The sequence below is a fragment of the Panthera pardus genome, unplaced genomic scaffold (assembly GCF_024362965.1).
Source record: "Panthera pardus isolate Hobbes unplaced genomic scaffold, ASM2436296v1 HiC_scaffold_20, whole genome shotgun sequence".
Taxonomy (NCBI): Eukaryota; Metazoa; Chordata; class Mammalia; order Carnivora; family Felidae; genus Panthera; species Panthera pardus.
The window spans coordinates 54974127-55001695 of NW_026526766.1; the positions used below are offsets into that span (position 1 = coordinate 54974127).

General features: G+C 42.0%; 1 protein-coding gene across 5 annotated transcripts in view; it reads right to left on the bottom strand.

Annotated features, from left to right (window-relative positions):
- APTX (aprataxin) overlaps positions 1-27020 on the bottom strand; it is a 63668-nt gene extending 36648 nt beyond the window's left edge. For 4 of the 5 annotated variants that reach the window (XR_008424227.1, XM_053908042.1, XM_053908043.1 and 1 more), the window contains exon 1: positions 26914-27020. The gene's annotated coding sequence lies outside the window, so the exon portion shown is untranslated. Of the gene's footprint in view, positions 1-1922; positions 2027-26913 lie in introns of those variants that run through there. The other variant, XM_019424174.2, reaches the window with a different exon arrangement.
- Positions 27021-27569: the final 549 nt, after the last annotated feature.

Sequence of the window (27569 nt, forward strand, 5' to 3'; positions counted from 1 at the left end):
TTAGAAAAGAGGTTTAAGCTGACAACTTTGATTTGGGAGCATGTAGAAGGCAGTTAAAACCAACCTAGTTGATGTGCTCACTCAAACAGTGTGTACAGAATGAAAAGAGAAGTGGGCCAAAGTCACAAGCCTTGGAAGCACCTAAAATTTTAGGGAAGTAAAAAGACTAGCCCACAGGAGAAATGGCTGGTGAGAGAAGCATATGGAGAAATAGCTAGAATGAAAGCTCCTAATGGGGAGGCACTTTGTCTTCCTCATCTCTGCATCATAATAAATATCTGTTGAATAAGTCAGGTCATAATCTCACAGTGAGTTCGAGCCCTGCGTCCAGTTCTGTGCTGGACAGCTCAAAGCCTGGAGCTTGCTTCGGATTCTGTGTCTCCCTCTCTCTCCCCGCCCCTCCTCCGCTCATGCTCTGTCTCTCTCAAAACTAAAACACATTAAAAAAAAAAAAAAAAAAGGCAACAAAGGGATCCAGTAGTGACTGAAAAATATCTATCTGATTTGATAATCACTGTGACCTTAAGGTTAAAATTTCAGGAGAATGATAGGTCTGAAAGCTAGACTGGAGAAAGGAGTGAAAGGTAAGAAAATGGAGGCAGAATTTAGAACACTCTTTAAAAAAGAAGGGGAATAGACTTACTGGATGAGAGCTAAAGGAAGACGGATCACTAAGAACTTTTCCTTCTTTCTAGTTTTGGAGGGTAGAAGCCAGGTGACCAGGGATCTCAGAAACCTATGTTCACATATGACTAGGACATAGTCAGGGGCAGAAAAGACAAATAAAAACAAGGTCTCATAGATGAAAACATAAACAAAAGGTGAGAAGCAAAGATAATGGGATTCACTTTGATCAGAAGAGACAGCTTATCCTCTGAGAGTAAAAGAAAGGTAAGAATGGGTGTTAAATGAGATGACTTTTCAAGAAGGGAAAGCAGGGGCAGAAATTTGAGGGAAAGCATATCCGATGACCTCAATTTTCTCCATAAAATAGCAGACAACAGAGTGAGGTGTTCGGGAGCTTAATGAACAGTTAAAAAAAAATCAATATAACATAGTGGAGAACATCCAGCCTCTTATGTGCAACTGCCTGAGTTGCAGCATCTAGTCACTGTGTGACTTGACGCCAATTATTTAACCTAAGCCTTTATTTCTCCAGCTGTAAAACATTAAGACTTGCTGAACAACAGAGAGGTAGCATGAAGACTGAACGAGGAAGTACGTAAAGCTCAGTGTCTGGTCAAAAGCATTCAACACTCCTGTCACTGGTGAACACTGAAGACAGGATAAAAGCAGAGGCTAAGGACGTATACAAAGATCGGCCGACAGCAGTGACTGTGCAACTAAGGTGGAAGGGCACAAATCCGTATTGTCTCTCCGTAAAGTACAGTCCTGTCTCAAGTATTCTAACGATTCCCAATGTAAGTTAGATTCTCTAAAGGCTCTAAACCTGGACCACATTGATTCCATGTAGAAATTATACCCCTGCTTTGTTGAACCACTACCACTGTCCCTCCTATTGGACCTGTTGAGGACGCTGTGAAGGCCCCTCAAGTTCCTTTCACGGAGAGTTTCGGGAGAAAACCATGTCCTTCCTAACAAGCCGAGCCGCCTCCTTGGGCTAGACAGTACCCACTCTCTAATCTTTTCTCTGCTTGTGTAGTGACCAAGCCAGTACAGGTGTCCGGGGTACAGGTTGGTGGGGCGACGACCAACGACGGGGTCGCCGAAAAACGGCCCAAGGGAGTTTGAGCAAAGTGAGAAGCCTAGAGCCCGAGGATGTAGCAAAGCCTGCCGGGAAAGAAGCCATAAAAGCGTTATTCAAAGAACATCATTCAAGGGTAGTAATGGCCCCGACCCAGGGCCCACACCCACGAATTTCAACCGGGTCAGTAGAGGAGGTAGGCCGACGACCGCCTTACCTCGAAACAGCGGACACAGACAACCTCACGTTTCTCTTCCGGGACGCGCCACTTCCGGCGCCGTGGGATGACGTCACGAGACAAGCCTAAGAGCAACGAGTGACGTCACCAGTGCCTGTACAAAGATTGGCTGAAAGGGTCTTGCCCAAAACGCAGATCCGGAAGCGTCCGCTCCGATCGGCCCCTCTGGGACCGAGGCCATAGTGCGGTTCCTAGCAATAATCCCTCTGCGGACGACCACCGCCAGCCTCTCTCCATCCGGGAATCTCTTCCCTGTCACCATCTCTCAGTCTCTGAGTCCGGGGAGACTTTAAGCAACTATTCCCTCTGTGGCCGTTTCTAGCCAGCTGATGCAGTATCTTGACACTCCCTTCGTTAGCAGAAGCTCACTACCCTTAAGGCCATCTTTCCTGCTGTAGACAGTACCTGCTGTGACATTGTTTTTCTGCCCCCTTTCAAAACTGCAACCGGCTTTCTCCCTTTTCTGGAGAGAAAGGGCTGGAGGAACTAGCGGTGCGGAAACCTGATTGTTTTAACGCTGGCTTCACTAAATGAACTAGCTGACAGCCAATTAGAGAGGAGACAAGAAGCAGGATGCTGGGATGAGATGGGTTTACTGATTTTGATAGCAATTCCAGGATGTTCCCTAAGAGTCATGTATTGCAATTATTCGAAGTCATTTGGGCAGATGGAAAAATTCCTATCTTATGAGTGAAAGCACAGTTTATAATTTTTCTCAACCTCAATAAAAACCGAGGCTTAAGGAGTCACATTTCTTGATCAAGATTGTTTCCTTCCATAGAAAAGCAGAGTCAATAGTATGATAAAGATACCAAAACTATCAAAACAGGATGGGAGAGTCTTCCAGGAAACACAGAAAAGAGACTTCCTCTTTTTTAGCAGAGAAGATGCAGGTTTATATTAAGGTCACACCAGGAAGTGGGCGAGCACAAGAAGCATCTTGGCCACACAGCCCCCATGGTGGTGGAATGTGATTCACACTGCTCCAGGTAAAATGAGGTGGCTCTTGTCACCCGACCAGTTCCCTCAGAATTAAGCTTCTCTTAGCTTCAGCTTCTACCTGACCTGCCTTAGTGTGTCTTGCATTCAAAATGGGATTGGATTATTCTAATTGGATTATATACCATATATTGTGCAAAACTGGGCAGTTTCCATGCCCAGTATATTAGGTCTAGCCCTTCATCTATAGCATATTACTGGCCAGAGAAGCAGGGTCACATGGCACAAGGACATGGCAAACACAACTTTCACAGACCCCAGAACCAAAGATGTATCACAAACTGATACATAGAAATTAACAGAGAGTTGTAGTCTGTGGCACTGTCTATCTAATGTAGTGGTCATCAAAGTGTAATCCTTGGATCAGTAGCAGTAGCCTCACAACACCAGGGAACTTGTTAGAAATGCAAATTCTCAGGCTTTCACCCCAGGCTTACTGATTCAGAAACTTTAGGGGTGTGGCCCAGCAATCTGTTTTAACAAGCCCACCAGGTTACCCTGATGCATGATCAAGTTAGAGATTCACTGTCAGAAGGCAAACACTTCAAAGTGCACATCATGATAAATTTTGTGAGCCTGCTTAGGGCTTTGCTTTTTTTTTTTTTTTTTTCTTTTTCAAATTCAAAAAAAAAAAATTCTTAATTGTGGCAAAATACACATAACATAAAACTTACCATCTAAGCCATTTTTAAGTATACAGCTCAGTAGTGTTAACTATATTCACATTGTACTAAATGTATCTCCAGAACTTTTTAATCTTGCAAAACCAAAACTACATGTTAAACAACTATTTCCCCTCTTCCAGTCCTTGCCAACCACCAATTTACTTTTGGTTTCCATGAGTGTGACCATTCTAGATACTGCACATAAGTGAAATCATGCGGTATTTGTCTTTCTGTGACACTTATTTCACTTAGCATAATGTCCTCAAATTTCATTACTTGTAATGTGTCAAAATTTCCATTTTAAGGCTAAATAACACTGTTACATGTATACACCACACTTTGTTTACAATCTATTTGTCTATCATTGGGTGTTTGGATTGTTCCCATCTTATGGCCATTATGAATAATGTTGCTATGAACATGATTGTATAAATATTTCCCCAAGATCCTCCCTTCATTTCTTTTGGATATACACCCTAAAGTGGGATTGCTGTGTTGTAAGATAATTGTTTTTGATTTGAGGAACAAAATACTGTTTTCCACAACAGTTGCATCATTTTACATTAGACACAGGGTTCCAAATTCTCTACATCCTTTACAACACTTGTTATTTTCTGGTTTGTTTTGTTTTTTTAATAGCAGTCATCCTAATGGGTGGGAGGGGCTATCTCATTGTGGCTTTGATTTGTATTTCTCTAATGATTAATAACGTTGAGCACCTTTTTGGTTTGTTGGTCATTTATGTATCTTCTTTGGAGAAATGTCTATTCAAGTCAATTTGCCCATTTTTTTCTTCTTTTTTGGGCCCCCATTTTTAAATCAAGTTATTTTGTTGTTGTTGCATGGTAGGAGTTCTTTTTATAGTCTAGATATTAATCCATTGTCAGATATATTATTTGCAGATATTTTCCCCATTTCATAGACTGCCTTTTCACTCCATTGATTATGTCCTTTGATGCACGGAAATATTGTATTTTGATGTTGTCCAAGTTATCTATTTTTACTTTTGCTGCCTGTGCTTTTGGTATCATATCCAGAATCATTCAAAGATTTTCCCCTGTTTTATAGTTTTAGGTCGTATATTTGGATCTTTGATCCATTTTGAGATCACTTTTTACATGGTGTAAGGTAAGGCTCCAACTTCATCCTTTTGCATGTGGATAACCAGTTTTCCTAACACCATCTGTTGAAAAAACTGTCTTTTCCCCGTTGCACGGTCTTGAAACCTTTACTGAAAATCATTTGACCATATATGTAAGAGTTTACTTCTGGCTTCTCTATGCTATTCCATTATGCTATATGTCTGTCTTTATACCAGTACCACCTGTTTTGATTACTGTGGCTTCATAATAACTTCTGAAATCAGGAGTGTGAGACTTCCAACTTTGTTCTTCTTCAAGATCATTTTGGCTATTCTGCTCAGGGGTTTTAATTATTTTTTAATTCCAACAGTTAGAAATTGAAAGATCTTGCATGAAAATCAGGATTCTTGGTCTTTTGGGGAAAAAAAAATTTTTTTAATCCAGCAAATTACAGTAAAAAGTAGCCAGAACTGTTAGTGACCACCATGTGCTCCCCAGTTTGCCACTGTCTCCACCCACACATTTATATAACCTGTCTGGTCCCTGAGGGCCCTTCTTTCTTTGAGAATCCTAGTCTCACGGAAAGGCAGTTGGAGCCAGAGGACCAACCTGGGGAGATTGCAGTGGTCTGCTCCAGAGATCTGCTCAGAAGGAAAAGTACAGAATCCTGGGAGAGGATATAGCTAGGAAACTTCATTCTGTTTTTAGGGTTTTTTTGGGGGGGGGGGTAGTGTAGGAGGAGATTGGGAGGGGTGTCAGAAAAGACCAATCTGAGGAAAGGAAAATAAACCAAGCTCAGAAAGATGAAAAGAAAACAGACAAGTGAAGACCTGATAGAAGAATATTCCAAGTCTATGATCTAGACTGAAAAAAAGAGCAATATACAAAAGCCCTATAGCAGTCCTTAAGCACATTCTTTCAGACATGACAGAAGTCCAGTGGAGCTGAAGAGTAGACAGTGAAAGGAAATGGTGAGATCTGAGCCAGGGTCAGATAGTAAACCATTTAGGAACTGTATGTGGATTCGTCCTATATTCAATGAAAAACCCCTGAAGAGTTGGCCTGGGGAATAATATTATTTGATTTTTGTTTTATTGGATGTTGTGGCTGCTGTGAGGAAGAATGGATGGGGTGGGGGTAGGGCAAGAACAGAAAGGCTGACAGCAGTTAGGAATATAGTGATGTAGTGCAAAGGATGTTCACAGCCTGGACATGAGGAAAAAGGTATACTGATTCAAGAGATATTTTGGAGGCAGCATCATCTGGACAAGACATTTTCTTCTCTGGGGGCAGGCCTAGGTCAGATGCCAAATAAGAAGACACTTAGTGGGGGATAGGAACAAAACCTAGTGAGCTACAGAAACTTAGCTGCATGTTTCATATATCCAAAAACTTCTCACTGCAAGCATCCACATCTGCCTGCAGGATTCCTCTAGCCCCAAGAGCCTTTCCTAACTGCAGATAGGCCAGAAATGAGGGGATCTATGCCCCTGCGAGCACTTGTGAATAATGTAAGGAAGTGGGTGGGTAAACTTGTTTCCTCACCTCAGGATGAAACAACTTTGAAGTATGTACAGCACTGTCTCCCAGAGGCTCTCCAGCAAGACTAAACCCCAGATGCCCTGAGGCGCAGCCTGCACACTGGCTTACTTCCCACCCCAGCCTTGCTTCTCCACTCCCCTACTGGTACTTCTTGGGATCAAATCCTAAATGACATACTCAAATCCTTGCCTTAATGCCTGTTTCTCGGGGAATCCAACCTAACAAACTCCTCCTATTTTCTAAAATAACATTTTATTTCCCTTTTTATTTAAAAAAAAAATGTTTAATGTTTATTATTTATTTTTGAGAAAGAAACAAGAGCATGAGCGGGGGAGGGTTAGAGAGAGAGACACAGAACCTGAAGCAGGCTTTAGGCTCTGAGCTAACAGCACAGAACCCATGAACCATGAGATCATGACCTGACCCAAAGTCAGATGCTTAACCAACTGAGCCACCCAGGCACCCCTTATTTCCTTTTTTAGATAAGCTAGTAATTCCCACTGGTTCCCAACTTTTTTTTTTTTTTAACGTTTATTTAGTTTTGAGACAGAGAGAGACAGAGCATGAAAGGGGGAGGGTCAGAGAGAGGGAGATACAGAATCCGAAACAGGCTCCAGGCTCTGGGCTGTCAGCACAGAGACCGACACGGGGCTCGAACCCACGGACCGCGAGATCATGACCTGAGCCGAAGTCGGCCGCTTAACCGACTGAGCCACCCAAGTGCCCCGGTTCCCAACTTTTTAATATCACAGCACAAAGATTAAGTCACATTCACAGAATACACTAGGGTAAACTTATGAGAAACTAGGTAAAAATAAATGACTACATTTTATTTATAATTAACTATGATAAGAAAAATTAAAAATGGAGTACTTGGAAAAGTAGTATTTATTTTGGCTAAATATTCAAATAAAATATTTTTAATGTTTTTTTTAATGTTTATTTTTGAGAGAGAGAGAGAGAGAGAGACAGAGCTCTAGTGGGGGAGGGGAGGGGAAGGGGAGGCGGGGAGACACAGAATCCAAAGCAGGCTCCAGGCTCTGAGCTGTCAGCACAGAGCCCAACACAGGGCTCAAACCCACGAACCATGAGATCATGACCTGAGTTGAAGTCAGACACTTAACTGACTGAGCCACCCAGGAGCCCCAAAAATGTTATTTATTTTTGAGAGAGAGAGACAGAGACAGAGCATGAGCGGGGGAGGGGCAGAGAGAGAGGGAGACACAGAACCCGAAGCAGGCTCCAGGCTCTGAGCTGTCAGCATGGAGCCCGATACAAGGCTTGAACTCACGAACTGCGAGATCATGACCTGAGCTGAAGTTGGACACTTACCCGACTGAGCCATCCAGGCGCCCCTCAAATAAAATATTTTTAAATTTTTCATAAGAAAATTTAGCATGTTTCTGAAAATAGCATTTTTTTTGACATTGGGTTTCATGATGAAATAAAACACATATTTTCTGATTAAAATTTTTAATGATAATTTTTTCAAATTCTTTGTAGTCACACCTATAATTGACACACTAGTAGAGAGGTTCTGTCCCATACATTGCAGTGTAAATGTGCTAATGTATCCATAAACTATACCCTACAATTTAAATTTTTTTTAATGTTTATTTTTGAGAGAGACAGAGACAGGATGCGAGTGGGTTAGGGGCAGAGAGAGAAAGGGAGACACAGAATCTGAAGCGGGCTCCAGGCTCTGAGCTGTCAGCACAGAGCCTGACACAGAGCTTGAACTCACGAGCTGTGAGATCATGACCTGAGCTAAAGTTGGATGCTCAACTGACTGAGCCACCCAGGCGCACTTATACCCTACAATTTATTTTAAGATCTTCCACCTACAATTTATGCCTTATTGTTTTCAACTCCTGCTTTTGGGACTAGGTTAACTTCCTACTATGGGTTGACTTCATAGCTTAACTCCCCCAAGGTTCTAAATTTCCGAGAGTTCAGGAAATAGTCACCATAATCCCAAGTAGTGACATTCATACCATTGATGGTTCATGTTGGAACTTTTATTTCAATTCAGCAATTCTTATTTGTATAAATCACAGATGTTGTGCTGGTCTCTCCTTAAATTTCTTACAAGCATACTAAGAAGAAAGTCACAAGAAGTTTTTCTAACTTATCCTGCCTTACCTCCCACCATTTCTTCATTGCCAGCCTTGTACCAGTAATACTGAACTTCTTACCGTTCAACCCCTTTCTCCCCAATACTCTGAGATATATAAGCTGTCTCTCCTTTTTTTCCCACCTAAATAAACAAATATTTATTGAGTATCTGCTACAAGCACAGTTTCAGGCATGAGGAATACAGAAATGGACAAAATAAAGTCCCCCTTTCAGTCTAGTGGAGAAAGAGCTGACAATAACACACAAACGTATGTCACAAGGTGATTTAAGTGTTATAAAGGGAAATAATACATATTATACCATGATGATTAAAAGAACCCTACTCAAGGGACCCCTGGTGACTCAGTCAGTTAAGCGTCCAACTTCAGCTCAGGTCATGATCTCAGGGTTCATGGGTTCAAGCCCCACATCAGGCTTTGCACTGACAGCTCAGAGCCTGGAGCCTGCTTCAGATTCTGTGTCTTCTTCTGTTTCTAACCCTCCTCCACTATGCTTTCTCTCTCTCTCAAAAATAAATAGGGGTGCCTGGGTGGCTCACTTGGTTAAGCGTCTGACTTCGGCTCAGGTCATGATCTTACTGCTCATTAGTTTGAGCCCTGAGTCAGGCTCTGTGCTGACAGCTCAGAGTTTAGAGCCTGTTGCAGATTCTGTGTCTCCCTCCCGTCTCTGCCCCTTCTTATGTTCTGTCTCTCAAAAATAAATAAATTAAAAAAAAATTTAATAATAAATAATCATTTAAAAAAAAAAGAACCCTACTTAAAAGCATTCATACTGATGCCATTTATATTAGGATCTAGAACAGGGAAAACTAATCTAAAATTATAGTAGAAAAAAAATCAGAACAGCTATTGCCTCTCTAAAAGTAGGGACGGGGATTGACTGAAAAAGGCACTTGAGAGAACTTTCTTGGTGATGGTGATATTCTGTATCTTGATAAGGGTTTGGCTTAACCCATATGTACATTTGTTGAAACTCATCAAAACGATACAGTTAAGACTTGTGCATTTCTTTCTATGTAAACTTTACCTTAAAAAACCTTAAACAAATATCTAACTCTAGTTAATGATATGCAAGCTGAAGTGTTGAAAAGCAAAATATACTGATATCTTCAATTTATTGAATTGTATTTAAAAAGCAGATGAATAGAGAGAGATGAAGAGAAATGAGATAGAGCATGCACAGTAAAATACCAATTACAGAATCTAGTGGTGGTTATATGAGATGAGCTAAGCTCTGGCCCAACTGCAATGCCCAAATGTATTCCTTGATGTTGATGCTATTTTCTGGAATGTTCTTTTCTCCCTAACTCACCCTTGCTCCCTCTAATCCATTCACACTGCAGCTATAGAAAACATTTCAAAACACAATCTGACCATGTCACTCCCCTACTTAAATCCTTTCTGTGGCCCTCCGCTGCCCATCCAATTAAGACTAAACTCATTGTTCATTCTTACTTTTACAGAAGGCCAAAACCCATCTACCACTCTCCCCTTGCCTGTCCTCATACCCAAACACAGGGCCTTTCTTTCAGTTTCTTGAACCCATACAGTCAAGGTTCTTGAAAACTACTCTAGCTAACTTAAAGATGATGGGGCTGCCATTGGTACAATTCCCAAACCATGAGTCCTCTACTATCCAGACCCTCAACCTCATAATTACAGATGGTTAACAATAACTCCCAGAACAGAAGGGCCTAAGATCTTAGAATTGTCAAGATCAGCTCTTCCCACTAGTAAAGGGACGTGACTGTAGGAACCCACATGGACACCTGCATCCCACATTCTCCAGTGTCTTACCTCTAGCCAGATGAAATCAGAGAGTTCTAGTTCTCCATTGGCTGGTACACTTGTTTACTCATTCAACAAGTATTTCTGAGCACCTTCTACTTGTCAGGCATTGTTTTAGATATATGGCTACCACTATGAACAAAACGTTCCTGCCTTCAAAGAGCTTACAATCTATTGGAGATGGACAGACCATAAACAAAGAAATATACATGTCATGTGGGGATAAATGCTATAAAGAAAAAGCAGGACAGAAAATTATGAGGATATTCTGTGTATTATGAAAGGGCTTTTTTGAGTACAGACCTAAAAGAAGCCATGTGGATATCTAGATGAGATGGCAAATCATCAAAGGATTTTAATCAGAGGAGTGACCTTTTTTTTGAGCTCCACCACCACCAACCACCCCACAGTGACATATTTTTAAAGGATTATTCTAATTTTTTCATGGCACGAGGATCTTAAAATGAGAGAATGGTTTGCAACTCTGTAGTTTCTTCAACCCCTAATGTCTACATGCATTCGCCACTTAGAGTGCCTTCTCTGTATTAGGCAGGGAGCTAAGTGTTGAAGATGGAGAAGTCAAGTGAGACACAGCTCCTCCTTTTAAGGGACTTTCAGTCTGGTGAGCACAGGGCCAGCATATACCCACCATTCACAGACTTACCTCTGAGCTATTCTACTCTCCTGAGCCTGTTGGTATCCTTCCTTCCTTCCAATCCTTCAGACACTGATCTAGCTGCTCTTATACTTCAGATTGGATGCCCAGTGGCATTTTGCTGACCATGGTTTGGCTCCTCTTGGCAACAGATTTGTATGTCTACGCTTTTACACTATTCAGACAACCCCAGGACACTCCTACCTTGTCATTCTTTTCACCAGCAAAGCTCCATCTCTGCATGTCAAAACAACATAGTTTAATGAAATTTAATCTTTCTTTCTATACACATAGAATAACATAACTCTAAATTATATCATTTGTAACAAAAGTTTTTAACCACTCTCCAGATGGCTTTTGATACAGAAGAGACCTCACCTCCCACCTATGTGACTTCTTCCTGATGTCTTAGAGATAGCGAATATGGCAAACTGATTGAAGAGAAAAAAGAACAAAAACATTTTTTGGAAAATGTAGATTTACCCTGTCTGTGGTAATCTATTACTTTATTAGACCCCATTGATTCTCATCTTGCAGAATTTTTTCCCTTATACAGTCCCTCCCCACACTGACTCTGTACTTGGCCAAAGGACTGGCTGTAGCCAGTGGGACGTTAACAAGTCCAAACCTTGATAAGTGCTTGCACATTATGGCCTATCCTCTTGGGGTACTCCTCTTCAGAACCTAGCTGCCATGCTGTGAAAAGCTCAACTTAGCATGCGAAGAGATCATGTGAAGGAAAACTGGGGTCCTAGCCAACAATCCCAGCTGAGCTCCTGGCTAACAGACAGCCTGTGAATAATTCAGCGTGGAAGGCCCCTCCAGCCCTAGTTAACCCTTCCCAGCAGTCACCACACAGAACAAAGATGAGCTATCCCTGCTAAGCCTTGCTCTGATTACAGAATTTTGAGAAAATAAATGACTGTTGTTACATTTTGAGGGCAGTTTGTCCCATGGTATTAGATAACCAGAACACCCTTTTCTTAAAAAAATAAAAACAAAAGGGCACCGTTTCTACTGTATGCTGGAATTCTTAAGACTGAAATGTATGAATTTCAGGTCAAGTTCAACTTCCTTAATAAGAGAACTGCCTTATATACTTGCGTAGCTGTTAGCTTAATGTCTGTGCCCCCATTCATCTGTAACCTCCACTAGGGAAGGGATTTGTGTGCCATGGTGAACATTGACTCCTTGACCTAGAAAAGACCCTAGCACATAGTAGGCACTTAATGAATAATTTAGTAAATCAATATCACGTTGACTCACTTACCTATATTAGTTCCTATGTTTAAATAAAATAGTAATTCTTTGACCATTATTATTATTAGCCAAACATTTGTTCACTACCTGTAGACACTGTTCTAAGCATTTTATATTACCTCATTATCTGTTTAGTCTTCACAATAACCCTATGAACTAGGTACTCTTATCATCCCCTTTTACAGATGAGGAAACTGAGGCACAGAAAGGATAAATAACTTGCTTGTTGCAGGGCCAGGGTTCTAACCCAGGGAGTCAGTTTCCGGAATCCATATTCTTAGCCACTACATCACCTCCCCCAGTTTCTTGTCCTAAGTCTGGCAGTGCCATTGCTGTAAAAGCAAGAATAAGGTAAGGTTACACACTAGAAGATAAGAGCGTCATTGTGATGAAGATATCACTGTAGTGAGTCTGTAGACAAAAACCTACACATAGAGACTCAGTTCTTCTCTGAAACACTTCACAATGTCAATGACATTAGGAATGAGAGATGGTGACATCCTCCAGGAAGACCCTTATGCCAGGCCCTACCCCCAAGCCTCCAATTCTGCCAGCTAAAATGACCTGGAGTGCCTGGGTGGCTCAGTCAGTTAAGCATCCTACTTAAGCTCAGGTCATGATCTCACAGTTTGTGAGTTCAAGCCCTGCATTGGGCTCTCTGCTGTCAGCATCAGCAAAGGGTCTGCTTCAGATCCTCTCTCTCCCTCTCTCTATGCTCCTCCCCTGGCCTGCCTCTCGCTCTCTCAAAAAGAAACATTTAAAAAATTAATAATAAAATAAAATGACCTGTGAACTCAGCTCAACCCCATTCTCCCTACAGGGCTGTGAAGAGCCCTGAAACAGTGTCTGCTTGTTCAGCACTCTTTTTTTTTTTTTTAAGTAAGCTCCACACCCAGAGTAGGGCTTGAACTCTTGATGAGATCAAGAGTCGGATGCTCTACCTACTGAGCCACCCAGGTGTCCCAGCACTGGGTCTCTTTTCATGCCCTACTGAACCTGCAACTGGTTCCTCCTGGTGCTCAGCACAGAAACCAATGACAAAGGTGCACCCTGGCATCATCGCAGGCCCTACCTCTACTCTAAAGGAAAGCCTGGACTTGGGAGTCTGGATTTAAGCCAGTAGCACTCGCAAGGTCACCTGCAAACTGAGTTCCAAGCTTGATGCGTACAGTACTTTCTAAACCCAACACCACCACTAGCACCACCAGCAGGCATACATATACACAGATGCCTCTGGCTTCACTCCTATATTTGGGGAAAACATAAGAAATTTAACATGAAAATACTGAAATGGCAGTTTAACCCAAGAGTAGAAGGATTCTTTCATAACTGTATTGCTAGATAGCTACAAAAGGGGTGCAGAGTTGGGGAGCAGGATGTTAGGTCTTAGAAATTAGAGGGGCCTTTCTAGAGAGAGTCTTCAACCTGGGCCTTCTCCATTTGACATTCACTCAACAAATACTTTTTGACACCTGCTATATGCCAGAAACTGGGGTAGGTGCAGGACATAAAAATGTTGCGGAGCCATGATCACTGAGATAGCCCTCCACCTCAATTTAACCCATTGAATCTCTTTTTGGTGTGTTGCCATACGGCTGTAATAGGCATCCTTGTGAATTGGCCACCCTGTCAGGGATGCTGTCAAGGACACTGCTCCTGATATAACACAATGTTCTCTTTATGAGCATCCCTGGGAGACAGTCCAACCTGATCTCAGTTCAAGGAAAAGTGTTACCTCTCCAGAGTAATGGGTTTGTTCATTATCAATGGACATCATGAACTGTGGGACCAATGAGGCTTGAGAGTTTAGAGATAAATTCATGTGCCAGCTGTAGCAAATGTGAAGGTCATTCCTACTCCCATTTTTAGCTTTGTCCCTGACTCTGTTTTGCCTCTACCCGTGTTTTTATTTCTTCATTCTTTGCACTTTTAATTTATGGCATCTTGGTGTGTGGGGGCGTGTGTGTGTGTGTGTGTGTGTGTGTGTGTGTGTGTGATTTTTTGTTTGTTTGGTTTTTTGGCTTCTTCTTGTATCCCTAGAAATGGCTATGAACTCTTCTGGAAGTAGACATCACCATCAATGTTTATAATATACTATACACATTTACATTTATACTATGTTAGAGGTATGTCCACAGCATGATGTGGCAACACAAGAGGGCTTATAAATCTGTCAAGAGCATTACAGAAGACTTTGCATAAGGATCATTACTTGAGTTGAGTCTTTTGTTTGTTCTGTCAAAGATGTTATAGAGTTTATTCACAATGTGACAAGTGTTAAACAAAATTAAGTTGCTGCCAAGTGCAAAATACTGAAAAAAAAATCTTGCAGACTAGATTTTTATGTCATTTCAGAGGTTCATGGGACACCACAGAAATTGTTTACAACAAATTGAGGCTACTTCCACAAGTTTCCTCTCACCAAATTTTTTTCTGACAAAAAGATCATGAGGACAAACAATTCATATCTACATCAGAATTTACGTGCAGACAAGGAAATTCAGATGGAACATCAAAATTAAATTGGAAAATGCTTGATAGCAAAGTGAGATGAAGAATTAAAATATTTACCTACAAGATATATATATATATATATATATGTGTGTGTGTGTGTGTGTATACATATATATGTACATACACACATATATATATACAAAATGTTATCAACTAGATTATTCAAATAAAGGAGGACAAACAAAATTTAGGAATTCGAATTATGTAGATCAAGAGTCTCAGTTTGGAAAGGATATTAAGAATCATTTAGGGGCACCTGGGTGGCTCAGTGAGTTGAGTGTCTGACTTTGGCTCAGGTCATGATCTCACAGTTCATGGGTTCAAGCCCCACATCAGGCTCTGTGCTGACAGCTCAGAGCCTGGAACCTGCTTCAGATTCTGTGTCTCCCTCTCTCTCTGCTCCTCTCCTGCTCATGCTCTCTCAAAAACAAATAAATGTTTAAAAAAAAAATTTTAATCATTTAGTTCAGTTGCATACCTGTACAGCAGTATTCTTCCTTAATTCTTCATTCCATCTTGCAGGTAGACCCCAGCCTTGGACTTTCCCTGGATTGTGTGGCTGCCTGTGTGAGAACAGGGTGAGAAAAAGAATAGTTGCTGACACATTGTTTTAAGTGTGCTGGATCAGCAGATTATCTTTAAATACATGCAATTTGAGCTCCTTTTTTTTTTCTTTTCTTAAAAAAGAGGTCTAGCAATATAAAAATTCATATTGACCAACTGCATAGAGAGGACCTCAAAAAAGAAATGTCAGGATCTCATGTTTTCTACAATTTACAAAAAGACAGCAAAAAACATGTTTACATCCTCTCATTCTCCAACAGTATGAAAAATTGCAACCATCTTCCTTCACATTAGAAAAAGAAAAAGAAAAAGAAAAAGTAAGCCAGCTATACTTCATGATGCCTTTCAGTTATCAACCAGGCCTGGCACTTTAAAGGGGATACTATTCTGTCTTTGCATTGGGAAAAATTGTTGACTTTTAACTTAGAGAGACTAAGAGAATGCATTATTCTTTTTGCCCTGCTTCCTTTCTATTAGAATAAAAAAAAAAACTTAAAACTATCAGAAAACTGCTCACTGCTAAGAGGAAAGGCTACTCTGAACCCAGCAATTAGTCATGCTGACGTTTCCTGGAAGAGGGCAGCCCAGGCCCACAGGAAAGCCACTCTTGTGCTAAGCTAGACACTTCACGAGGGCAGGAACCAACTCTGCTTCTGCACGACTATAGATACTCAGCACCTAGCTTAAAGTCTGGCACAATTCATATTCATTTATTCATTCAATGAACATTTATTGAGTACCTACTCTGTACCAGGCAATGTTCTAGATGCCTGGGATGCATCATAAAACAAAACAAAGATGCCTGCCCAAGTGAAATTTTAGTTCTATTGGGAAAGGGGTATAGAGAGAAGAGACAACAGGTAAATAATGTGCTATGTCATGAGTGCAATGGAAAAAAAAAAAAGTAGAGCAGGCTAAGGAGGATTTGGAGAGCTGAGGAGGAATAGGAGATCACAACTTTGATTAGGGTAGACATTGTAGGTCTCATTGAGGTGACATTTAAACAAAGTCTTGAGGGAGGTAAGGTGCTCAGTAAATGTTGATGAAATAAATGAATTAGAGAAAAATTAAGAGAGCAGAAAAGTGTTAAGGCATGTTCAGGGGATGATGAGGAAGCCACTTTGGGAAAGGTAGGTTACTGGAGATGAATCTGGGAAGGAGGTGGAGCCTGATTTCAAGAAGTGCCCTGGGTACAAAGCTAAAGGGTATGGATTTACGAAATTTAAAGCTTACAAAGATCTTTCACTTATAGTTATATCTCCAGCAAAGTAAATTTCATCTCCATTTTGCCAATAAGGAAACTATGTTCAGATAAGTTTAGTAATTTTCCTGAGATCACGTAGCCAATAAGATGCAAAGCCAGAACTTAAACCTGACTTCCAACTTCAGACTGTCCCTACTGCCCTGTAACCTCCCCCCAGAAAATGTACACAAGTAATAGAAAGAAAAGAGAGTTATAAAATATACTACGAAAATATAAAAATGATTACATGTCGGTTATCAAAAACAGAGATATGTAAAAATAAAAATTTAATGTAAGCCTTAATTTAAATTTTTTTTAATTTAAGCTTTTAAAATTATACATTCTATAGAGCAACAGATAGATTGTGGGAGCTCAACAAAAAATCAAAAGACAGTAAACTATGAGCCTATTTTGAATAATGTACTATGGTATTGGCAACAGAAAATATGTGGCTACAAATCTATTTCTACCATAAATGCCTTTCTTTTACTACAAACTTTTGCAAACTTTTACTTTCAGATTGAATATATGTCTCTTATAAACACAGTAATACTTTGTAACTTGTTTTTCATCAATACAAATATTATTTCCCAATTATACAGAAAATACATGAATACTTTCTTTAAACGGTTAAAGTCTTCAGTACTATCAGATTGGAACACTCTAATTCTCCAGCTCTTTTTCTCTGTATATTTGTAGATCCAAGTGTTCCTGACTACTTGTGGATACTAATGTGTTTAAAACTGAACTTACGGGGCACCTGGTTGGCTCAGTTGGTTAAGCATGCTACTCTTGATTTCAGCTTAGGTCATGATCTCATGGTTTGTGGGATCGAGCCCCAAGTTGGGCCCTACACCGACAGCACAGTCTGCTTGGGATTCTCTCTCCCTCTTTCTGCCTCTCTCACTCTCCAAATAAATAAATAAATAAACATTTTTTTTAAAAAAACAATGCACTTACCACTTTCCCCTCAGAGCTAACCAGGTCCTCTGATTTCCAGTGTCAGTAAAAGGCATCACCATCAGAAACCTTACATTCCATATTTTATCTGCCCACTCATCTATCATATCTGATCATCAACCCAGTCCTGTAAGTTTATCTCTGTAATATCTTGTGTTACCACCCTCTCTTCTCCATTCTCACTTCCACTTCTTTCATACTGACTCTCTTTACCTACTAGTTCTACTACTACAGGGCTAGGTTCATGGGTGTGTGTCCTATGGAGTCACACAGGGTCTCACACTTAGAAGGGCCCCATGTTTGATTTAATGCTCTGCTGTCACTGTCTTGAATTTATTAATAATTTTTTTAATAAGGAAGGGCCCTGCATTTTCATTTTGCACTGAGCCTCACAAATTATGTAGCCAGTCTTATACTATTGTAATAGTATCCTAACTGGTACCCATTTTCCCATTAAGGCCCTGATACAACCCACTCTCCACAACTTTGCAGGGAATTAAAAAGAAGATTTTCCATTGGAATTAGATCAAGCAATACATGGCACAGAAGTCTGCCAAATTTGAGGCGGAGAGGTTTGAAGTATAACTTTAAATTGAAAAGATGAATTATTGAAGAATTAAGTTTCCATGTAACCAAAGAACTAACCGCATAATCTATGGACACTTTTGTATTACAAGTACTTAGGGAAAATGGCCAACGTAAACACAACCCTCTATGAAGCCAGAGCGGTATGGGGAAAGAACACAGGCTTTGCATTTAGAGAGACTGAGTTCAAATTCCAAACTTGACCACTTACTGTCTGACTTTGGGTAAGTTACTCAAATTTTCAAATTTTTACTTTCCTATTGATAAAATAGAGAACACTATCTGGCAGGACTTTTGTGAGACTCACAAAATAATAGAGACCCAGTTCAGTTCAACAAACACTTACTGAATGCCTACTTTATGCCAGACCATGTTTTTACACCAATGGCATCAAGATAAATAAGACTTCCTTCTAAAGGGTACATTATGGAAAGGGGGAGAGGACTGAGGCAAGGAATAAGTTTATAATGGAAAAACCTACCAAGTGCTACCTCACCAGGTGGGATCAGGCAAACATTGATAGTGATAGATCATGTTCATAGTGTAGGCTTTGATATGATACGATGAAACTAAGCACTTTAACTCTGTGGTGTTACTCTCCCAAAGTTGTTGTAGAACCAAACTAAAATGGAGTCACTTATGTCAGGGGCAAAATGGAGATGGTTAATGCGGGCATATAAAGGAAACTTAACCCAATCTTACAGGAATTTCCAGTTCTCCTCAGAAATCAGAAAGCACACCAGCCAATCCCCAAATGCCAAGTTTGTTCATGCCATCTCTGGACTTCCTCATTCCCCTGACTCAGCTACCCTGACCCAAATAAGAAAAGACTGCTAAGAAACCAATCATCTGAAAAAACCAAACAACTTCCACATTTACCCCACGAAAAATCACTTAGACTGTGGCAACTTGAAACTCATTCCTCCAGTTGCCCTGAGTTCCCCAGCTTGTAGGTAGAAAGCCTTGCAATAAACTCATCTTTCTGGTTTATTTTCTCAGTGTGCAGAGTTTGAGTTTTGACACGATAAATCCAATCTCACCATGAGAAAAACATTAGACAAACCCAAATTGAAAGGCCTTCCACAAAATACCTAGTGAGTGCTCCTTAAAACTGCTAAGGTTGGGGAGCCTGGGTGGCTCAGTTGGTTGACAGCCAACCTCAGCTCAGGTCATGACCTCACAGTTCGTGAGTTAGAGCCTCACATCGGGCTCTATGCTGACAGCTCAGGGCCTGAAGCCTGCTTTGGATTCTGTGTCTCCCTCTCTCTCTGCCCCTCCCCCACTCATGCTCTGTCTCTCTTTCTCTCTCTCTCTCTCTCTGAAAAATAAACATTAAAAATAAACTGTCAAGGTCATCAAAAATAAGAAAAATAAATTTTAAAAAACTGAGAACTGGGGCACCTGGGTAGCTCAATTGGTTAGACGTCCGACTTCGGCTCAGGTCATGATCTCTCGGTTTGTGGGTTGGAGCCCTGCGTCAGGCTCTGTGCTGACAGCTTGGAGCCTGGAGCCTGTTCCGGATTCTGTCTCCCTTTCTCTCTGTCCCTCCCCTGCTCACACTCTGTATCTGTCTCTCTCAAAAATAAACATTAAAAAAAAAAATCTGAGAAAGTAACAATTAAGAGGGATTTAAGGAGAGGCACCTGGGTGGCTCAGTCAGTTAAGGGTCTGACTTCAGCTCAGATCATGATCTCAACGATTTGTGAGTTCAAGTTCCCCGTCGGTCTCTGTGCTGACAGCTTGGAGCCTAGAGCCTGCTTTGATTCTCTGTCTCCCTCTCTCTCTGCTGCTCCCCTACTTGTGCTCTCTCTCTCTCTCTCAAAAATAAATACTAAAAAACAAAAACAGTGACCTAAGGAGACATGATGACTAAAAGCAATGTGGTATCCTGGATGGGGTCCTGGAACAGGAAAGGGACATTTAGTAACAACTAAGGAAATTCAAAAAACAAACAAAAAAATAATGAGCTTTAGTTACTAATAACGTATCAGTATTGGTTATTAGTTGTGACTACCATTTTAACATGTTGACAATAGGGAAAACTGCATGCCAGGTATAAAGGAATTCTCTGTACTATCCCTGCAACTTTTCTGAAAATCCTCAACTATTCTAAAATAAAAAGTGTATTTAAAAAATAACACATGGGGGTGGGGGTAGGGAGCACCTGGGTGGTTCAGTCAGTTCACGCATGGGTTTGAGTCCACATCAGGCTCTGTGCTGACAGCTCAGAGCCTGGAGCCTGCTTCAGATTCTGTGTCTCCCTCTCTCTCTGCCCCTCCCTGTTCGCACTCATCTCTCTCTCTCTCAAAAATAAATAAACATTAAAAAAATTTTCTTAACACCTGGGGGGGGGAGGTGAGGGGTTAGAAAGAAGAAGAGTTCATAAAGAAAACTAAAACTAAACCATGTATAGTCACAGAGGTAAGAGGAGAACAAGAACAAATTGGTGATCCTCAAAAAAAAAAAAAAAAAAATGTTTCCAGCCCCACTAGGCCCCACAGTCAATTAAAAACTAAATGTTTCTGGGCACCTGGGTGGCTCAGTTGGTTGAGTGTCCGACTTCGGCTCAGGTCATGATCTGGTGGTTAGTGACTTTCAGCCCCGTATCAGGCGCACTGCTGTCAGCCTGTCAGCACAGAGACTGCTTCAGACCGTCTGTCCCCCTCTCTCTGCCCCTCCCTGCTTGCACTCTCCCCAAAAATAAACAAAAACAAAAACTAAATGTTTCATGAAATTTTTTTTAAAGACAGTTTTTTTAACGTTTATTTTTGAGAGAGAGAGCTTGCACACAAGCACACATGTGTGCAGGGGTGGGGCTGGAAGGAAGAGCAGAGAGAGGGAGAGAATCCCAAGCAGGTTCCACACCATCAACTCAATTCAGGGCTTGAACCCATGAACCGCGAGATTCATGACCTGAACAGATATCAAGAGTGAGATGCTTAACTGACAGAGCCACCCAGGGACCCCATCAAGAAATTTAACTCTTGATTTCAGCTCAGGTCATGATCTCACAATTCTTTGTAAGATCTAGCCCTGTGTTGAGCTCCATGCAGATTTGCTCTCTCTCTGTCTCCCTCTTCCCCTCTCCCGCTCACACACACTCACTCTCTCTCTCTCTCCAAAAAAAAAAAAAAAAAATTAATTTATACAAGCATAAGAAACAGCATTTTAGCTGAGATTTACTTTCTATTTTATGTTTTCCAATAAAAATTTTCTTTTTTTAATCTAAAGAAAAAAGTACAGCAAGGGCACCTGCGTGGCTGAATCATTAAGCATCCAACGCTTGATTTTGGCTCAGGTCATGATCACACAGTGCACTGGCAGCATGGCGCCTGTTTGGGACTCTCTCTCTCTCTCTCTCTCTCTGCCCCTTCCCCGCTCTTGCTCTCTCCCTCTCTTAAAATAAATAAATAAACATTAAAAAAAAAAGAGTATAGCAGTAATTCTACACATCCAAAATTGGACTCATCTTCACCCTCCCCAATTCTGACCCACCACAGCCTTCTCCTCCTCCTCTTTCTGGGCTCCCCATCACAGGAAGGGCACCCCCAACCATCCTGTTGCTCAGGCCAGAAAGTTGGAAGTCAGCCATGATTCCTTCTCCCTCATCTCTGCTTCTAGTTACCATGACCTGCAGATTCCACCTCTATGTTTCTGTTTCTAGTTCTCTCTCTCTCCATTTCTATCACTTAGGCCTCAACACTTCTCATCTTCTCTCTCACCATAAAAGTTTTCTAAGAATCCTTCTTTCACATTAGCACCCAAATGATTGTTCTAAAATGTAAATATGATCAAGTCATCTATAAAAATGGGGTTGCTGTAAGGATTAAAATATGACAACATTTGTGGAAAGTTTAGCACAGTGCCTGACAGGCACTCAGATAGATAAAAGTCAGATCTTAGAGGTTATATCACCATCCTCCCTAGGATCCTCCAGTATTTTTTCAAGATGAATTTCAAACTACTAGCATAGTGCTCAAGCCCTAATGACTTGGCTTCTGCCATGCCTCTAGCTATCGCCAGCTACCTCCTTGGATACCTGTATCCTGGTCACATGGTTATGGAAAGTTATGAAGCATCCCACTGAAATAAATCATAATGGTAAAACAAGAGACCATTCATGATAACAACAAAAAGACAATGTTTAGTAACAACTTCAAGAAGAAATGATCAAGGGGTGCCTGGGTGGCTCAAGTGGTTAAGTGTCTGACTCTTGATTTTGGCTCAGGTCATGATCTCACGGTTTGTAAGATCAAGCCCCACATCAACCTCTGCACCAAAAGTGCAGAGACTACTTGGGATTGTCTCTGCCCCTCCCCCAACTTGTGCCTGCAAAAATAAACATTAAGGAAAAAAAAAAAAACAGAAAAACTAGCTCACCATTTGAAGAAAAATAAAATTCAGTTACTTACAAATAAGTAATCCCCAGAGTTTACACCAAAATCAATTCCAGATAAAATGAAGACTTAAGTGTAAAAACCGGAACCATGAAAGAACTAGAAGAAAACCTGGGAGAATACATTTATAATGTTGGATTGGTGAAAGCTTCCTAAACATAACAAATGAAGGAGTGGGGAGAGGGAGGGAGAAAGAAAAGAAAAGAAAGGCAAAAACCAAAAGAGGAAAAGCGTACTTACTTATTACAATTTTAAACCTGCATTTACGTTGACCCACCAATTTCCATTCTAGATGTCCATCTCACAGCAATACTGGCATGAGTGTCCAAAGCTATATTTGAGAATTTCTCAGCAGCACTGTTTATAAAACACTGGAAATTGCCAAAATGTTTATCAGTAGGGGAATAGTTAAATTATAGTGCCTGCATACTATATACTAAGAAGTCATGGAAAATAACAAGGGGCGCCTGGGTGGCTCAGTCAGTTAAGCGTCCAACTTCGGCCCAGGTCACGATCTCATGATTCGTGAGTTCAAGCCCCGCATCGGGCTGTGTGCTGATAGCTCGGAGCCTGAAGCCTGCTTCGGATTCTGTGTCTCCCTCTCTCGCTGCCCCTCCCCTGTTCATGCTTGCACTCTGTCTCTGTCAAAAATAAATAAACTTTAAAAAAAAATAAAATAAAATAAAATAAAAATAACAAGGTAAGGGACTCCTGGGTGGCTCAGTCAGTTAAGCGTCTGACTCCATTACTGCTCAGGTCATGGTCTGATGGCTGTGAGATGGAGCCCTGCATTGGGCTCCTCACTCAGCATGGAGCCTGCTTAAGACTGTCTCCCTCCTTCTCCTTCTGTCCCTCCCCCCGATTGCATGCGAATGTGTGCACACATGTTCTCTCAAAAAACATTTTTAAAAATTAATTATTTATTCTGACACGATGACAATAAATTAAGTGAAAAGTACAAGTTGCAAATAGCATGTATGATATACCATATCTTTACCAAAAAAACTCACATACTAACTTACTGCTAATCTTTTCATATTATTTTATGTAAATAAGAATGCTTAAAAGTGCTGAGTTCTTTTACTGAAAAGCTAGATTTTTCATGAAGACATATTTTTATTTTTTTATCAATTTTTTAAAGTTTATTTATTTTGAGAGAGAAAGAGAAACAGAGCACATGAGCAGGGGAGGAGCAGAGAGAGGAGACAGAGAGAACCACAAGCAGACTCTGCACTGTCAGCTCAGAACCCAATGAGGGGCTCAAACTCACAAACCTCGAGATCATGATCTGAACTGAAACCAAGAGTCAAACACTTAACCGAATGAGACACCAGATGCCGCAGGACATATTTTTAGCATCATTAAGTTTCTATGAAGGAAAAATATTAGAACACATGTGACTACAGTTTTAATGCTACCAAGAATTACCCAACTTTGCTACTGGGGTGACAAATTACTAGTTCAAAGCTTCAGTTGACAGGAGAGAATTTTACACTTTTTAAATTTTTTTAAGTTTATTTATTTATTTTGAGAGACAAAACTCAAGCAGTGGAGGGGCAGAGAGAGAGAAAAAAAAAATAGAAAATCCCAAGCAGGCTCTGCATGGACATGGGGCTCAAACTCACAAAACTATGAGATCATGGCCTGAGCCAAAATCAAGAGTTGGACACTTAACCGACTAAGCCACCCAGGCACCCCTTAAGTTTAATTTTTTAAATAAATACTACAAATAAACATTCCAAAGTTACAAAATGATAGATTGTGAAATATCTCCCTCCCATTCTTCTCTCCCCAAAGGCAACCATATTACAAGTTTTGGGATATCCTTGAGAAATATTCTATACACATACAAGCAAACAAGCACATAGTTTTCCTTTTCTTAAAACCAACTTTTATACCCCTTTTTTTTAAATTTTTTTAAATGTTTTTATTTATTTTTGAAGGAAAGAGAGACAGAGCATGAGGGGGGGAAGAGCAGAACAGGGGCAGAGAGAGGGGGAGACACAGAATCTGAAGCAGGCTCCAGGCTCTGAGCTGTCAGCACAGAGCCTGACGCGGGGCTCAAACTCATGAACTGTGAGATCATGACCTGAGCCAAAGTCAGACGCTCAACCGACTGAGCCACCCAGGGCCCCCTATTTTATTCTTAATAAAGAATTTAGCTCACTTCGCTTGCAGGTTTTAGAAGAATTTTCAATATCACATTTTATAGCCTTACGTTGACTTCCATCTTTCTCAAAGTTGTGGGAATTTCAACTGAATTCCTGAGGCTAAAGGAAACACTAAATACAGTAATATTTAAGAAACACTAGACTTAGTACTATTTATTGGGGAAACTCAAAGTGGTTTAACATATATATTATACTTATATGCTTAACCAATGTTAGATTGACAAACGCATAGTTTACGCCATGGTAAAGTCGGAATTTTAGAACGAAAACACCTCAAAACATATGAACAAAATTTATTGTTACTGTTCTCTATTAATTGTTCATATTTTTACACTTGCTGGTCTCTTGATCTGGGATACCCATCTGCATGGTGCAAAGTTCAGCACCTCAATACTCCTTTACTGGCATTTAGAACACAATTCGTCCTTTTTTGTGTGATGAGGTTCTTGAAGGCAGGGAACAGAATTTAAATGATCTTTATATTACCAAACCCTAGTACTCTGCCTGGCAGTATTAGACTTTTAATAAGTGTTGGTTAAAATAAAAAAGTTTATACCAGAGCTGATAAGTCGAGAAGGTAATGACAAGACCTAAAGATTAGGTCTTGTCAGGGGCACCTGGGTGGCTCAGTTAAGCATCTGACATGGGCTCAGGTCATGATCTCATGGTTCGTGGGTTTGTGCCCTGCGTGGGGCTCTGTGCTGACAGCTCAGAGCCTAGAGCCTGCTTCAGATTCGGTGTCTCCCCCCCCCCGCCCCTCCCCCACTCATGCTCTGGGTCTGTCTCTCAAAGAGAAACATTAAAAAAAAAAAAAAAAAAAAAGATTAGGTCTTGTCAGCCAGAGCAAAAGCACAGAGAAGTAAAGCGTTTTTGGAAAACAGCAGATAGTTTGGTGTGACTGGGTGCCCAGTTTAAACAAAAGAGTTATTAAGTCTGAAAAGGTGCTTATCAGGAGGCCTCCAGAGTCAAGTTCAAAATCCTCAGCTTAGCAAGATACATCAAAAGGGTGTTCCCCCAAATAGCTCTGAAGACTAGCCTCCGGCCACCAGCAACCTTAGCTCTGGCAGTATCCAATTACTTGCAATTTCCAAGAAGCATCACATTCTTTCACCCCTTAGCCTTCCCTTGTGCTTTGTCCTTTGCTGGGAAAGCTCTTCTCCCTTCTTTAAAACTCAGCTCAACTGCTACTTTCCCATGGACGCTTTCCCTGTTCCATCAGATTTGATATAGGAGTCTCTCCCCTGCTGACCTCTATTTTGTGGTTCCCTTAAGTCCATTGACATGTCTGGTTCCCCACTAAAGTCTACGCAACATGAACCAGGTTTCATCTTTGCATCTCCACCTTCTTTGGTTGTAGATACTCCGATGTTTGGGATTACTGAATATAACAGACTCCGTTTTCCATTATGCCCCCGGACTCACTTGAAAGCGCATATACTCACTCTACAGACTGTAAACGCAAGTTTACAGACTGGTAGGGCTTAAAATTTAGGTCAATTAAAACGACTTGTTAGCCACGCTTGCTGCCCCTCTCTAGCCAACAGGGTGAATGCCAGGCCAGGAGTCCAAGGCCCTAAGTTTGCACCAAGGCATTTCCAACATTTCCCTGTGTCCAACGTGTAGGACACAGCCAGGGCCAAGGCAAATAACATGTGTACAGGAGACAGGACTTTCACAAAGAACTCCTCCCACTTGCAACTTGATGGATTACAAGGCCACGGGCTACGCGTAAAAAGGAGCAAGATCCAAGGCCTGTGAGGTTGCCCAAAACAAGCCCAAACCCCTTTGCTCGGCACTTCTTCCCCAGCGGGCTTCCAGAATCTCAAGGCTGAGGAACAAAGCCAGTTAGAGACGCCCAAAGAGGCAAAAGAGGGGCCGGCGGGGAGGAGGAAGGGAGGGCTTTGTTCTGAGAGGTTCTCGTTCCGAACTCCGCTCCCTCACGGGGCTCTGTTCCCAAGCCCTCCACGCCATCACAGGCCGCAGCCACGGCCCCGCGCATTTGGGATTCCGGAATTGGCCGGGTACTGCACCGCTCCTAAGCAATCCCCGCTCCCGCCCAAGACTTCCGCGCTCCCCGGCCCACTGGGTGGAGGAAGGAACTCCAGAAAGTTCCACGAGCGCCGGGAACCAAGGCTTGCGCCCACCCCCACAAGGCCCTTCGGCACAGCTCCTCCCAGTCCGAGCGCCCCCGCGCCGTTGCCTAGGTAACCGCGGGGCGGTGGCAGCGGCGAAAGGGGCGGGACTTCCGTCGAGTGACGCGCCAGGACTCGGCTACAAAAGACGACGGCTGCGGCGCGCCGGGCGGAACTTTCCAGAACGCTCGCTGAAAAGCGGAGGAGCGGCGGCTGCCCGAGCTGCGCCCAGCAACGCGCTCCTTCCCGCTCCCCCACACCGGCCTCGGCCCCCTCACCGGTGAGTTTCAGCTCTCGCGCTTCCTCTCGTCCCAAGGCCGGCGCCATTGTCGGCACGGGGAAGCCGGATGGAGCCGCGGTCGGAGGCGGTTGACTCCGCGTGGGCGGGAGGGTTGTCGGTTCCTGTATTCACGATTTTCTTTTTGGGAGGGCTGGTGTGTTGCCGCAGCAGTCCTCCGCACGCGGTGAGTGGGCTCGAGATGTTTCCTGAAGCATTTTCCACTCTATTTAGCCCGAGGTCCCCAAGGACTTGGAGCCCTCAGCTTTCCAATCGACCCCCCTTCCGTGCGCGCCCCCGCGTCCCCTCTGCTCCGGCTTGCTGGGGGTGGGCGACCATTCGCGCACGCGCGGAAGGAGCCAGGGGGCGAGGGGCTGCGGAGGGAGCGGGGCGGAGGCTGTGGTGGCTTCTCCGAGCTCCTCTTTGTTGAGGGCTGGCTGGGGTTCTCCCACCCCTTCGGTCCCAGGTGGGAGGAAGAAAACCGTAACGGTCTGCACCTAACGTAGGGGGCAACCTAACACCATGGAAACTACGCTGACTCGTGGGGGCGAGAGGTGTTCGGTAGTGAAAGTAGAGATGCTGTAAGTTCTTTGATTGAGAAACACCCTTAAGGTTGCCGGGGGGAGAGCTTGCTTTGTGGTGGCTTAAAATCAGTTT